This window comes from Peromyscus eremicus, chromosome 2 (assembly GCF_949786415.1).
Source record: "Peromyscus eremicus chromosome 2, PerEre_H2_v1, whole genome shotgun sequence".
Classification (NCBI taxonomy): Eukaryota; Metazoa; Chordata; class Mammalia; order Rodentia; family Cricetidae; genus Peromyscus; species Peromyscus eremicus.
The window spans coordinates 139,231,441-139,246,032 of NC_081417.1; the positions used below are offsets into that span (position 1 = coordinate 139,231,441).

Below are 14,592 nucleotides of genomic sequence, written 5' to 3' on the forward strand. Positions count from 1 at the left end.
AAAGCCACAAGGGAGGCCTGGTATCAGCATCCATGCCCACACTCGTTCCTTCCACACCCCTGGACACCTGACAGCACCATTCCCACTTCACAGATAGGAATGATTTCCCTTTGAAAAATGGAGGACCTTGTCACCATGTTAGGGAGGAAGCTGATGTGGGGGAACACAGCTGGTCCACTTCCTGTACTCACTCCTCCAGTCTCAGCCAGCCTTCTTTCTGGAGAGTTCCTCCGTCAAAGTCCTCTGGCTTCTGCCTGAGCTTTGTCCCCCGGTCTGAATGCAATCAGGGATGTTGCCACATCCTGTAATGCTAGCCCTTGGAGGAGCAGCATGGCGAATCTCCAGCCTGTTGTCTGTGGCATGAGCCATCCCTGACAGCTACATGTCAGCTGCATGTCTGATGAGCATGTCCTCTGAGTCTTCCACCCGTTCACAGTTAGGAGAAGAGTCCAGGGCAAGGCCATGGGGACAGTGTCAAAGACCCTACTTCCAGCATGACAGTAATCTGGTATCAACACATGGGGAAAATAAAGCAACCTGATAGCATCCAGTCTCCAAGCCTCCCTGAGAACCTTTATCAAACATCCTGCAGTGATCAAGATTCCTCACATACCCCGAAGTCCTTAATCCCGTGTCTTCCCAGCCTTCTCAGCCCCCTCTATCCCCAAGAAAATAAGATCGGCTCTTCCTTGTTTGTTTTAGAAAACTCCATGGTCACAGAGCAGGGACATTCTCAGAACTCAGATCAAGCAATTCCTTTGCTTAAAACCACCTTGTGGATTCTCATTACTCACAGGATAAAATCCAAACCCCTTTATGATCCCTGGGGCACTACGCAAATTGGCCCCATCTCCTATTCCTTCCACCACGTTGATCTTTTATCTATTCCTTGAAATGCCAAGCTCATTCCTGTGACAAAGGGCTCTTGCATTTCCTGTAGAATGAATGATCTGTGCAACCCCCTGGATTGCTCCTTGTCTGGCTCCTCTGCAACATTCAGGTGTCAATTCAGGTGCCATAGTCTCCAAGAGGCCTTTTCTATCTGAATTTTATTTTTTTAAAGAATTTTTAAAAAAGATTTATGTATTTATTATGTATACAGTGTTTTGCCTGCATGTGTCTGCACAACAGAAGAGGGCACCAGATCTCATTATAGATGGTTGTGAGCCACCATGTGGTACTGAGAATTGAACTCAGGACCTCTGGAAGAGCATCCAGTGCTCTTAACCTCTGAGCCATCTCTCCAGCCCTCTGTCTGATTTTTAAAGAAATGTTCTACCCTCTCTTGTTGGCATGCTCTATGGGAGTCTCCATCCGTCTGTTTCTTTCATGGCATCTGCCTCTATCTAGCGATTATTATTATTATTACTTTATTACTATTATTAAAAAGATGTTACTTCCCCATGATATGCACTCCATGAATGCAAGGACTCTATCTTGGTCATCACACAGGCCTTGGAGCCCAGAACAGCACCTGGCACAAAGCTCCAGCTAGGCAAGGATTTGTTGACTAAACATATGAATGAACTCTCTTGTCTCTGTCCCCTGCTGTAATTTCTCTTCCCTTCTCCTGGCCAAGAATTGTGCCAGCTTCTTCTGCTTGTTGCAACCTGCCTGGCTTTGCACTCACTTCTGGTCTGGCTGTCATTCTCTTAGGCTAATCAGAAGACACCCCCACACACACTGCCAACTCCTGCTCCTGCTTAGCCTGATCCCTCATAGGCACAGGTGAAGGCCTTTCATCAGCTGCCTACATTCCCTGACTGGTATGGAGACTGGGAGGTGCAAGCCCTCAGGGAGCCAACACTGACTCTCTGCAGTCAGCTGGGGTTTCATGGGAACATTTTCTAAGCACCACCTAACTTTGCTAAGTTCAAAGATAAGCATACGTCCTGGAATCCACCAGAAAATTGTGTGTGTGTGTGTGTGTGTGTGTGTGTGAGAGAGAGAGAGGGGGGGGGTTCTTTCAGTTACGTATGCATATGCCCCCCTTGTGCAGATCATCATCAATATCATCAATGCTACAGGTCTACATTAGATGGTTTTCTTGATCGCTTGATCGCTTTCCTTTTTTTTTTTTTTTTTTTTTTTTTTTTTTTGAGGCAGGGTCTCTCACTGAACCTGGAGCTCATCAGTTTAGCTAGACTGACTGTCCAATGAGCTTGGGGAATCTGCCCACCCTGCCCCACCCCCCAGCCCTCGGATTACAGATGCGCATTGCCATACCCAGCATGTATTTATTTGAGTGCCAGTAATCTGAACTCAGGTCCTTCTTGCACAGAGCACTTTACCCATGGAACCATCTCACCAGCCCCTAGGATTCCCCCTGAGTTTTGCTAGTCCTGGTACCCCTCTCCTGGTGTCCACTCTCTCCTCTGGGCTGATAAAGGCCTTAAAATCTACCAGGCTCTAGCTAGTGAATCCTTCCAGGAAGGCAACCTAACTCCTGGGCTCCTGACAAAGGAATCAAGTCGGAAGCCATGCCAAGGTTGCTAGCCCCTCTGCGTCACCAACCTCTGAAAATGACAATTACGTGCTTGCGGTTCCAATGCTGTGTTATTTCTGCATTTGCAATGTACAAAGTTGTGTAGAAAATAAAGGCTCCTGGCTGCCTGGCACCCCTTCCCAGCGTAATGACTAAGCAAGCATGTCGTTAGCTCCCCAGCCGCAGCTCTGTGTAGAGGATAACACAGAGCAAAGATGGAAACTGCTACTTGGCTGAGCCAAACAACGGAAAAATGCAAGCAGGAAATTGTTAGCGCCGAAGGAGGACCCCGAGACAAATATGTTCTTCCAGCTATGGCATCTTAGACCAACGACAAACACATCACCCAGGCCAAGTGTCCTGGCCACGTGACTGAAGCAAGTTGAAGGCATTGGAGTCACACACAGACTCAGGCTTGAACTGTGGTCCATCTGCAGACTGACCTCTGACCTCATGGTTCTGTATCTACCTGGTGGGGTACAGCGTGGTAGAACACTTAAGAGGTAAGTTCCTGGAGGGAGACAGAAACTAGACTTGACTCCTCACCACTTCCCAGAGGCCAGATCTTTTAGCCTCGTATCTAAGCCATGGGTCCTATTTATGAAAATTGACTAAGTGTTAGCATTTATTACATGACACCACTCTGAGCTTTCCCTACCATAGCCTCAGTGGGGTAGTATGATGATCCTATGAAACATTTCTACTTTATCATGCTTTTATCAAATCCTTTATCAAATCCTTTGATAGCTGCTTCTCTTCAGGATTCAGTTAAGAAGCAAAGACTTAAAATGTGCTTGGGGCTGGGCGGTGGGGGCACATGCCTTTAATCCCAGCACTTGGGAGGCAGAGGCAGGCAGATCTCTGAGTTCAAGGCCAGTCTGGTCTACAGAGTGAGTTCCAGGACAATCAGGACTACAGGAGAAACCCTGTGTTGAAAAAACCAAAACCAAAACAACAACAACAAAAAGCTAATTGAGAGCCAATCTCTAAGCCTAGCTTAAGTCACACATCCTGTGCTCCAGTACAGCCTGGTGATTCCATCTGACTCTAGTCTCCTCGCACCTTCTCCAATCTTCAGACCTGTCCTGGGTTGTACATATATGTTCAGGCTCAGTCTGGTAAGTCTGCCTGTACTGTTCCCAACCTCCAGGCTCGATCCCAGGCACATATCCCAAGCCTGATAAGTCTGCCTGAGGCTAACATTTCCATACCATACCCAACCTCCAGGACTAGCCTGGGATACACATGTGTGTCCCAGCCCAACCTGGGGTGTCTTGGGAACCTTGCCCACCCACACTATCCCCAACCTTCTAGTCTCAGACTCAGAGTCACAACCAGTGAAAGAAAGAAATCCACATTCCCAGGTCTTATCACATACACAAATAATGTGAAAGGCCAAGACAGAACATCCCGTGAAGTCCACCAGTCACATATAAATGTTCTCTAATTAGAATTCCCTGGATGAACTTTAAACACAGAACTTCCAAGAACAATCATAAACTTCATCAAAGAACTCAAATTTAAAGAGGAGAGAACAAACCAGCTCAGTGAACTTCATGAGAACAGCAGTACATGCCTGAATGAGGTCCAAGAAAACAAAAACATATGGCAGAGTGAAATATCTAAGACAACTCAAGACTTGAAAACTAAATTCAGTAGAGAAATATTGAAGAAAACTCAAGCTGAAATGAAGATAGAATTTAAAAAAAAACTCAACAACCCAATTAGAAAACTCAGGGCTTGGCCTACAGAAGGCCACAGTGAGCATTTGTTGAACAAATGAAACAATGAATGAACAGGTGTGTCCCACAGTCAGAGCAACGGAGTCAGCGGTAAACCTGAAGCCCTTATTCTGAGGCTGAGGAATTTTAGTGATGTGGCAAATGGACGAAGATATAATCCTCTTCAGTAAGTGGCTTGTCACAATCCTCTAAGTCCAAATTTAAAATTAATTAAATGACAACTAAACAAGATTCTGGAGTTTGACTCTAAAGAGAATGATTGATTTCTGGCAAAAAAAAAAAAAATTCTCCCCACTTTTTTAAATGTCTTCATTGTTCAACCAAGAACCCAAACCAAAATTCTGGGTTCTGCCTTCATGTCTCTAGCTTGCTCAAACTGCATAGGGAACCCCACCTGCTCACTCCTTACAAGTAGAACAGATCAAGTAGAAAACAGAATATCAAGATTTGAAGTTAAAGTAGAGGAAATAGACCACACAAACAAAGAAGAAAGGAGGAGGAGGAGGAAAGGAAGGAAGAGAAGGATGAAAAAATAGAAGAAGTAGGCAGGAACTGTGAGACACCATGAAAAGACCCAAATATTCAAAATAAGTATAGATGAAGAAGAATGCCAGACCTGTTACCTAGACCATATCTTCAACAGGTCCATAAGAGAAAACTTCTCCAAATTAAGAAAAGACACAGCCATTCAGACACAAGGAACACACAGAATATCAAATAGTCAAGACCAGAAAAGAAACTGCCTATGGCATGCCACAGTTAAAACACTAAATATTCAAAACAATGTGTGGGTACGGAAAGATGCAAGAGAAAAAAACATCACATAGAAGGAAAGCCCATTAGAATAACATAATTCCTTAATGGAAACTTTAAAATCCAGAGGAGCCTGGAATGATGTACTGCAAGTCCTGAAAGACCACAAATGCCAATCTAGACTACTGTACCCAAGGACTCCAGGCAAGGAGAGGCCTCCCTGGAGAGATAGGGGCTCTTGCACCTAGCATGAATTTTCCCCAAGGGAGACTCATCCTAGCTAGGGGTGAAGACGGTGATGTTTCTGGCTTTTCTGCTTACATGGAATCAGAGGCCAACATTCTGTTCCCATGACACACATATCACACCATCCAGGGTGGCCTCTGACCACTGGGAAGGGAATCGGGGCAGCTAGCTCATCAAAGTTGCCTGTCTTCCTCCATCTTCTCCTGCTCAGGTCCAGTACTCACCGAATTACTGGGTCTCCTCTTCCCATACACTATACAGCCATGCCCACACATCAGTTATGCACATAGAGATATACCCAGAGACATGTACAGGCACACAACCATGTACACACACCATAGTGAAGCACATACACTACATGTATACCACAGGCATGTACACATATATCACAACCATATACACAAACTGCAGCCATGCACCCATGCACATACATACATACATACATACATACATACATACATACATACACCAAAGCCATGTATACATACATGTACCCCAAAGCCACACACACACACACACACACACACACAGTAACCTCTGGCTTACAAACCAAGGTTGAGTCCAAGAGACCCGGACCACTTCTCTGTTTAGAGGTGGTGTCTAGTAGTCATCTAGGCAGCCTATGTCCCCAAGGTTGGAACCCTGCTGAGCTGCCAGCTATTACTTTTCTGGTAATGAGTCTGGGGTGTAAGGAGGGCCTTGAAAAAGCTTTGGTCTCCCAGCTCCCCCTCTCCCCACCAGTCCTCCTCCCCTCTCCAGGCCTCAGCAGGATTAAGTGAGACGATGAATTCCAAAGCGCTTGGTAAATTGTAAGGAGCACTACGCAAATGTTAGCGCTTCTGACTGAGAGGCAGCAGGGTGAGCCGGAGAGTCAGACCTGGTGGCAGCCTCTGGAGTCCCGCAGGCCAGGTTCATACATAGCCTGAGCCCCACATCACCAGTGCTGCCCAAGGTGTAAAATCATTGAGACCTCATTTCTTCAGCTGCTAAGTGGGGACAAGATGGTGACACCATCCCGGTCAAAGGTAAGCAACACTATAAAATCGCTCTGCCTCCAGCATGCCAAGCCTGTTTATCACATTTCTCAGCAAAGGTCTTCACACATAGAGGAGTCCATTTCCAAGAACATCCCAGTAACGCATGGTGGACTCAGTAAATATCAGCCTCCTTCTTGCCTGCCATGCTTTTCTTTGAAACTCCTCCTTCTCAACCCATCATCCTGAGATTTCTCACCCTGTCAGCCTGGGATTTCTCACCTTTGAGCCCTAGAGTGCTCTGGAAGTGTCTAAGAGCTGTAGAACATTGGTTTCTATTGCAGGTTCCAGGGCACTGGGGTGTGGTCTCAAGTATAAACATTTTTAGTGGGTCTTCCTTCTTAGACACAGTCTGGATGTATGACTTTTCCTCTAGATTCTTTACAGCAGTCCTGGGACTATCAGCCATCAGCAAGTGGAAGTGAGACATGCCCCTCCACACCACGCCCCTTCCTTGAGTCCTCCCGAGGGGAACAAGTGTTGAGAGGGGCCAAGGCCTGAGAGAGCTGGGTTTGGAGAATGAGGGACTCAGTGAGCTGGGGAATGAGACAGGAAATGCTGGGAATAAATACAGCAATAAAGGAGCTTCGGCTGGGAGCTACCGAGTGATTCTTATTGTTCAAATTATCTTTAAAACTTTTCATTTGAATCTGTTTAATAAGGGAAGGCTTACCCCAAGGAAGAGGTATTTTTTTAATGTGACTTGGGAGCTGAATTGGAAAGAACGTTGCAACAAAGATATTAAAAAGGGGATTAAACCAAACCACTGGTGGCCCATCTCTGCAGGCTCCCACAACCTGCGACACAGCTCCTGAAACCATAAAATTAAATTACAAAGGGGGACACGGGAAGCGGGAAGCGGGACGTTAATCATGATGATCCGTCTTCCTTCCCTGCTCATGGCTCCTGGTGTTAAGCAGGCACAGAAGTCTGCTGGGAAGGGTGTCTGCTGTCCAGTGAGCTCAGGTACTGAAGGCCCCTCAGGATTCCTAGCTTATCTCAGCTCCCTTCCAGCTGGCCAGGTTGCCTATCCTGACCTCCAGCATCATCCCAGTCACAAAATGAGAGTAATAGTGACCATCTACATGGAAAGGTTGCTCGGAAAAAGAAATAAAAGTACATTGACTTCTGAAGCCCTCACACATACAAGCTGCTCAAGAACATGCGAGCTCCCTTTTATGTAGCCTAAGGCAGAAGGACAAAATCTGCCCTGTCTTGGCTTGCATGATATTCTCTCCCTACATGCCTCAATGCTCTCTCTGATGGCTGTGACCCTTTGCTTGGATCCTAGCCACCTCTAGGCCTCACTCCTCTCAAGGTGGCATTTTAATAGCTCATCCATCATTCACTTCCTCCCTCATTCATACATACTGCATAATCATGAAGTGCCAGGAACTTGGCTGGACACTGGAGAGACAGAGATGAGTAAGACATAACCCCTGTCCTTAAGGAACCCCACAGTGCGGTGCTAGAGGGGACCACTGCGACAAGGCAGTGTACAATATGCATCAGGTGACCATCACCTCATCAGAACATCAAGACTCCCATACTAGGACGAAGCTGACAGGCATGCTTCTGGCCAACAGGCAATAAGAGTACTGGCTCTAATTTGGTTCTTCAATCCCATCACTGTTATAAAGACTACACCACCCTGCCCCTGGTGCCAGGGACGCATTTGTCTTTTGTGGTAATCGCTTCTGCTTTCTCTTGTTAGATAATAGAAGTTACAAAAATCTCTGGCTCCCGAGAATCTCTTTCCCTTGCTTGAGTAGTTTCCTTTGGCTTGATTCATGAGACGTCAAACCTCCTCTCCACCCTGTACTCTTGTGCTGTCATTTCATCTTGGCTAACATCAACATTGATGGTGAAGGTGATGATGGTGGTGGTGATGAGGAGGAGGAATGGTAATCGTGATGGCAACAATGATGGTGGTGTGATGATGATGGTGGTGTGATGATATTGCTGATAGTGATGATGTCGACAATAATTGGGATAATGGTGATGATGATGGTGACGGTAGTGACAATGTTGATGTGGTGTGATTAGAGATGATGATGATGATGATGATGATGATATGATGGTGATGGTTGTGCTGGTGATAACAATGGTGATGATGGTAACAGCCATGAGGGTGATGATGATGACAGTGATGGTGCTGATGCTGATAGTGGTGATGATATGATACTGGTAAGGATTGTGCTGCTGCTGCTGATAACAATGATGACGATCATGATGGATGATGATAGTAACAGCCATGACAATCATAATGATGGCAATGGTAATGATGATGACAATGGTTATGGTGGTGTTGAGATGATGGTGAGAGCAGTAATAATGATGACAATGAGGAACATGGAGCTTTTTATCTTATTCTAGGTGCCATTTGGCATCACATCCATTACTCCATCAACACAGCCTTTGAGGGTAGTGACTATAGCCTTTCTCCATTTTTCAGATGAGAGCAAGGGGAGGAAGCTTAGGGATAGTATACTTTCCAGGTCCCCAGTTTAATCCCCAGTATCAGAGAGACAGGGTGAGGTGATAGAGAATGGTATACTACTTCCCGTTTCTAAGACCAGGTTGGAATTCAACAGATAAACAGGAGAAGAGCATTCCTGATAGCTGAGTAGCCTGAGTAGAGGCAAGGCCATTGCATGCCTGCTGGTGCTCATCTTAGATTACAGAACACTGAAAGAGGACAGCAACATGTGTGCCTAGAGATACTACACAGACTCCCGACGGCCAAGCCAAAAGAACAGAGGCCAATGTGAGATGTTCAGGCAGGGCTGTTGACAAGCTTCAGGAGGATGAAACCCGGGGGAGGGGGGGACACAGGGGGGTGGAGGACCTCTTGCAGGGAGAGGAAGCAAACGTACAAGAACAGCAGCGGCAAAAAACGACAAAAATGAGGAAGCGATGACTCAAAGGCCAAGATGGAAGGAGCTGGAAGAGAAAAGCCAGGGGCTCTGGAGCCTCTGGATCCCCAGTTCGTGCAACTACTTAATAACAGTGGTAGAAAGAATTGCCCTGTTGGAAGAGTTGTTCAAACAAGGCAGCTCCTTGGTTTCCCAGGTCTCTCTGGCTTGCCCTGTGTGGAAGACTACTGTAAGCAAGGCTCTCCTGGAACAAATGAACTTCAGTGCAGAGCACCAGGCTGCCCTGCCCTGGCTCATTCCCAATTTTGTTTTGTTTGGATGTTGAATGTCATGTGCTTGGTTCATGGGACAAGCAAGGGTGGGGGGTGGCACAATGTCAACATTGTGGGGGTGGACAGATTCTGAGACCTGGAATAGGGGGGCTCAGGAGGGAGGCACACCTCTTTATGGATCCCAACCTGCAGACCACAGGGTCCCTGACATCATTCTCCAACTATTGAGAGACCTGGGAATATGTGTTCCAGCAGCAGGGGGCCCAATTGCCTTCCCTAGACTCTCAAGGAGGTGTTGACTCCTGGAGGGGAAGAAAGCATGGCTTTTCACTTTAGATAGCAAAGATGCCCAGAACTGCCTGGAATGGGAGGCATGTGTCAGGACGGCTCTCCGTGTGTGGATCTTGTTAGTTTTACTCTCATCTCCAGGCTCCATGCTTTCAAGATAATAGTCAAAGACAATGTGTGTCTGAAGCAATTTCTCTGGCAAAGTAAATCCACTCAATTGCTTAATAACGATAGTAGAAAGAATTGCCCTGTTGGGAGAGTCATTCAAACAAGGCAGTGAGTGCCTTGGCTTCTCAAGTCTTTCTGGCTTACCCTGTGTAGATCGGCTTGAGCAAGGGTCCTACTGAAACAAGTGGGAGTCAGCAGTGCAAAGCACCAGGCTGCCGGGCTCCTTCTGATGGTGCTTTTGGTTTTGCTTGCACTTTGAATGCTTAATACAGATTTCTCCCTGCAGACTTATCTTTCTGCTGGACTTTACAGGGCACTCAGCAAAACCTTTGACCTCTGCAAACCAGGTTCAACCCAATTTGACAAGCTCACGTACCCAGGGAGGGTCTGGAAGTAGTCAAGGAGGCTGATCACAGGATCACTTTCCCACTCCCTTTCTCTCTCACAGTACACTCCATCCTTAAGAAGCTCCCATCCTTCCCTAAACTTGCTGGATTCTTTCCACAAGCTCTGCTTCTCCATCCTCAAGACCAGGGACACATTTAATTTGAGAAGCCTTGACAGTAAAGCTACTGTTAATTATGACACCATCTTCTACCATGGAACTGTACCCACATCATTTGCTACAGTCACAGTGCAGGGTGCCCAATCTATCTCGAAAGCCTTCTCTAAGTCTTAATCATGTGCTCCCTCATTAGCATGCTTATTGTCTTACATCACCCATTGTCCTTTGCAAGACACTGAAGCTCCATGAAAGATGTCAGGGCCTGTCTCCTCTTTCTGTCACAGAATAATGTTTCACCAACACATTAGATTGAAAACAGTTAAGTGCACACTAAATGCTTCCTGGATATTGCTGCTGTCTGATGAGTCTGTGTCCCACCCTATTCACTGGACTGGCAACTCTTCAAGGGAAGAGTTTTTTTTCCCCTTCTTAGCCCTGTATCCCTGTGGCCCAGCACTTGGGCCTCATCTACAGAAGGCCAAACATTCATTGAAGGAATCAAAACAGAAATGAACGAACAAGTACTGTTCCGTAGTCAGAGCAATGGAGTCAAGAGAAAACCCAAAGCCCCCATTCTGAGGCTGAGGAATTTTATTAGTGATGCTGTGGCGAATGAATGAATATGTAATCCTGGAATATGAGTCAGTAAGTGGCTTGCCACAATTCTCTAAGCCCAAATTTAAGACTAATTAAAAGATAACTGAGCAGGATTCTGGAGTTTAATTGACTCTAGACAGAACTATTGATTTCTTGCCAAAACCCATTTCTCCCCACTTCTTCCCCCACCTCTTTAAATGACACCATTGTTCAACCCCAAGGGAAAAACCCTGCAAGCCACCTCTTTGTCTCGGTGTGCCCAAGCCATCATCAGGGTCCCTGGCTCCCTCATGCTGCACGTGGAACCCTCTACTCCTTCCATCTCATAACTTAGGGTGTGTGGTACAGTCACCGTGGTCCAAAGACTATCCCGTGTGGGCCTCAACTGGTCTACTGTAGCATCTTCCCGAGACCCCTGACTTCTCTCACACACCCTAAGCCATCCCTGTGCAGAAACTGAAGGGATCTCTGAAGACCTCCCAGAGTGTGCTACCACATATGCACTAGACCTCAGCTCTACGCAGTGACGCTTGGAGGACTCTTAAGACCTCACCAGCCCGACTTGGGTGTCAACTGGCACTATGTCCCCATCCCTCAGGGCCTTCCAGCCACACTCTCTTTCCCAGAGCTCATGTCACCCTCTCGGGGTCCTTGCGCTTGCTGGTATCTCCTGTCCTCCACCTAGATCCTTCCTCCAGGATTGTCAGACTACCAGCTGCTTACTGGCATCGGAGACTGGGCTCCTAGGCATCTACATTCAGATGAACGGGTCTCTTGCTGTTTCTTTGTCGCATGTTGCTTCCACCGCTGCACTTGTTGCTCTCTGATACCATCTCACCTCTTTTACGTGCTTATCACTGGTCTCCCCAACGAGAAGACCTTCACATTTTGAAGTCATCATAGATTTTTTTTTTTTTGGTTTAAATTTTACTTATTTTCTGTTATTTTATCTGACTCAAAAGATTTGTCCCCCATCACTTAGCACTGCACTGGGCACACAGTAGCTACTTGATAAACATCGTTTGGTTGAGTAAAGGAACTCCTATGTGCCTATAGAGCAAACACAGCATGGAAAGGAATGTGACTGTGGTGCCAATCATCACTAACAGGAATATATAACGCAGCAAGGGGGGATACCAGCCACATATCTGCGCTTGGTTCTGGGGACCCCATTGCCATGAGCACGAACAGGAAGCCAATATACGAGTCAGTTAAAGAGTAAAAGAAAACTAGGGGTATTCATCTTGCAAAGCCAAAAAGTCCTGGGAGGGTCTGCGGTTGTCCTTTACCATCTAAAGCATTGCAGAGACAGGAGAGAGTAATTCAGGAGCCCCAAGAACAGAATACCGATAACTTAGTGTGTTGGGAACAGATTTCAGCTCTAGGGAAGCCAAGCCCCTTTGAGAGAGTTGACAGCTTCAGACATGGCACTCCTCCATCTGAGAGAGGGTGTGAACGACTGCTTGGCAAGGACATCACAGAAGTGACTCAGGCAGCTCAGGATGGCCTCCAAGACCTCGTGTCAAGGTTTCTGAGACATTTAGGGACAGGGTCAAGAAACTTCTTTTGGGATCTAGAGAGATGGCTCAGTGGTGAAGAGCACCGGGTATTCTTCGAGAGGACCCAGCCTCCATCTGCAGTACCCATCGCAGTTCACAACCGTCTGTAACTCCAGATTGAGGCGACCAATGCCCTCTTCTGGTCTCTTAGGGTACCAGGCACACATGTGGTGCACAGACATACACACAAATAATTTAAAAACTTTTAAAGTTTGTAAACAACAAGATTCAAGAACTTGCTTAGCTATCCTGAAAAGAGATACTACCAAGAACTTGCTTAGCCAATCTGAAAAGAGACACTACCTAACCAAACTCTACAGATTAGGCAAGGAAAAGATTGATAGGTGGGTGTCTCATGGCCTGAACACCCTGGTGTGCTCTCTAGTTTTAAAGTCTACCCATGATCACTCAGAACATGGGTAATGTGACTGTGCAGAGATGCCTCATGTTCTAGGGGAAGATGACCACCCTGGTCAGAGCTAGGCCAAGATGGTCCAGTACTTCATGTCTGAAATTCTACTCTTTCTTAAGAGTAGAACCTCAGACCTCAGGCAAAGAAAGGAACTTCTTCAACCCTCAGCCTACTCCTCTGTAACAAAGTATTTCAAGATCTGGGAGGCTGTGAGTTTGAGCTCATCCTGGGATGTATAATGGCTTCCAGGCCAGTCTTGGCTCATAGTGAGATCCTGTCTCAAGATAACAAATAAATGAGAATAAATTTCATTTAAAAGTGTGTGTGTGTGGGGGGGGGTAGCAACTGAGACAAGAATGCCATAGTTTGATAATTATAGAAATTTAGAACTATAGACTCTCAATGCCCTAATTTATTTTAGGGGTTTGCAAATTTGTATGGTGAAAACAAAATGAGTTTGAAAAGGTACCTACTCCTGCAAAAATTGCAAGGTTTAACAGAAATTATAACTCTTGTTATTAGAAGGGATTTATCCATCCTAATTCCTAGCAGGACCATTGAACAATTCTGAGTTGTCACCTCCAGCAACCCCTGCCATCACCCCCACTTGGCAGATGAGTAAACCATAGCTCAGATCCATCATACAGTCACAGGTTCTGTAGCCGGCACAGGGCTGAACCTGGTTGTCTGACTCCAGCAGCATGGCTGTCTTTCATTTCAAGAAGCGTTCATTCACTGTGTTCTGCCGGGTGGACAGCCACACAATTGTGATGTGGTTTCTTCATCTAAGTCGGTGGTTCCTCAGGTCTCCTCTCACTCTCTGAACTCATTCAAATGCAACCAGACTTAGAACTCCAGTTAGCAAAACCAACAAAAGCCAGAACAGCTCTGGCTGGGGCCTGTGTGGGGCCCAGCAAACGGCCCACTTGACTCCAGTGTGGCCATCTGAAGGACCCTTGGGTCTTGGAGCACCACATGAGAACTCTAGATGAAAGCTAACAGTAGTAACCCTCCCACGCCCCAAGCTCGATGAATTACATATTAAGGCAGCCTTGCTTGTAAAATGCATTTTTCATTTCTTTGTTTCCCATCACATTCGACCCTCGTTATCGACTCTGAGTTGGACAAGGCAGGACACATCATCCTCAATTTGCAGATGAGGAAATCAAGGCCAAATGGAGTGAATCAGCCAGCCAAAGGTAGGCCAGTTCAATTTCCGGCCAAGTGTGGACTGGACGCAGAGTCTGTCTCCATGAATTTGGTGTGACCTGGCAGAGAAGGGGCTATCTACTGGAAATTGCTGCTGACCTTTGATCCAGAAAGTGGACAGTCAGCTCCTTGGCCACTGAGAGAGCTGAGTACAGCCCCAAGGTTTCCTGTGCCAAGGCGCTGCCCCGGAGCAGATGGCAATGAACAGGACGGAGGAGCTCAGTGCCACTCAACAGACTAGCCACAGGATTCTGGCTATAGAAAGGCCATTTCCATCTGAGTCGGGTCCCGCTGAGCACAGGGCAGAGGAGGCAGAAGCAGCCAGCATGCCTCCTACCTTCATCTGCATCGAGCAAAGGAGCTTGCAAACGGACTGCAGCAAGTGCCGACCTGAGCATCTGCTCTACTTCGCTTTTCCGCTTTCCTTCTCAGCTATTGCTTAGGGA

The 14,592-nt window shown here is 46.6% G+C and overlaps 1 protein-coding gene across 1 annotated transcript in view; it reads right to left on the reverse strand.

The window, feature by feature from the left end:
• Positions 1-14,592, reverse strand: part of C2H1orf94 (chromosome 2 C1orf94 homolog) — a 43,342-nt gene that overhangs the window by 26,603 nt on the left and 2,147 nt on the right. The gene's annotated exons all lie outside the window — the stretch shown is intronic.